The sequence below is a fragment of the Asparagus officinalis genome, chromosome 8 (genome assembly GCF_001876935.1).
Source record: "Asparagus officinalis chromosome 8, Aspof.V1, whole genome shotgun sequence".
NCBI lineage: Eukaryota > Viridiplantae > Streptophyta > Magnoliopsida > Asparagales > Asparagaceae > Asparagus > Asparagus officinalis.
In genome coordinates, this window is record NC_033801.1 from 17,689,521 (window position 1) to 17,691,317 (window position 1,797).

Below are 1,797 nucleotides of genomic sequence, written 5' to 3' on the forward strand. Positions count from 1 at the left end.
CATAACGTTGTGCTAAAAGAGTTAACTCTTTTAGTGCTACGACATTGAATACGTAGACTTCGTCTTTCTTACGGGAATAGACTACCCGGCAACGCGTGTTAGGCACTGACTTATCCTTACTTAGGATTCAGGATAAAAATCCCCAGACTCGGATTCTGGTGTCTTCTTCAATCGGTAAAAGACTAAACCGGCAACGTGTGTCAGGCGTTGACTTATCCCTGCTTAGGCTTCGAGATAAAATTCCCCGTACGTGTGAGGCACGGATTATGATGTTATTAATAACAACCTGCCACAATGTTGAATATGTGGTCTTTTGTCCTTTTTACGGTCAAAGACTAACCGGCAACGCGTATTAGGCGCTGACTCATCCCTCCTTAGGTTTCGGGATGAAATTCCTCAGACTGGAATTCTGGTGTCTTCTTCAATCGGTGAAAGACTAAACCGGCAACGCGTGTTAGGCGTTGACTTATCCCTACTTAGGATTCAGGATAAAATTCCCCGTACCTGTGAGGTACGGATTTTAGGAGTTGAAAAAAGTGGTATCTTTTCTTGGGGCAAAGACGAACCCAAAATGGGAGAGGAAGAATTTTATATTCTATCTCCCAAAACTGAAGAGGAAGAATTTTATATTCTATCTCCAGTTAGAAAGAAGACTCGAGGTGGGATCTCCACCCCCAGAATCCGAAAAGGTAAAACTAGGAGTGAGATCTCCACTCCGAGAATCGAAAAGATTCGGATAACCCTAACTGTCGGAAGGTTTGATCACTCGATTTAAAAGTGGACCTCTCGTTCATGGAAGGAATCGAGAGGGGATTCTGGCTTTGGCCCTAACTTTTATAGGTTTGACCAAGTAGACCGTGAGAGTAGGAGTACAAATCACAACGAGAGTGTTGACTCATACAAATCACAGTGGGGTTTGAGACAAGCCTAACTATAGGAAGGTTTGATCGCTCGATTTGTGAACCTTTCGTTCATTGGGGGAATCGAGAGGGGATTTTGGTTGTGGTCCTAACTGTATGAAGGTTTGACCAGATTATATCCGGACTCTAACTATGAAAGTTTTGAGTGCACGAACATAGCGAAAGTTTGAATTTGATAGAATTTGGTGGTCCCACTGTCAATTAGTCTGATCGGTAGGGGACTTAGTGTTCATCACTTTATTCATATTGATCGGGTGATCCCTAAGAGTATCAACATTCTTTCGGGAACTTCCCGTTACACGAATTATCCACCCCCAGCTTTCTTGCAAAACTGGGTGTAACGAGGAGTACGTTATCCTCAATCGCATGTTCAGGTTATCCTTGAGAATATATGATTCTTTAGGAACTTCCCGTTACATAAATCGTCCCGGGTGATCCCTAAGAGTATTAACATTCTTTCGGGAACTTCCCGTTACACGAATTATCCACCCCCAGCTTTCTTACAAAACTGGGTGTAACGAGGAGTACGTTATCCTCAATCGCATGTTCAGGCCAGGAACTTCCCGTCAAAAGTGGGAACAGTTTAGACTCATATACCTATTGGAGTATGTAGGGAGCAGTTTAACCTCATGCACCTGTTGGAGGATTGAGAAGCAGTTTATACTCGTATACTCTTCGGAGTGTTGAGAAGCAGTTTATACTCGTATACTCTTCGGAGTCCGACTACCGTTTGGCTTACCCTAACGTTATGACGCCGGCCTCAACCAAGGTCTGGATGCTATTCTTTAAAGTAAAGCAAGCCTTGGTGGGATGAAAGATCCTCCTGTGGTACGCACAGTACTTCGGATCTGTAGTATTGTCAGCTTCCTCCTGATTC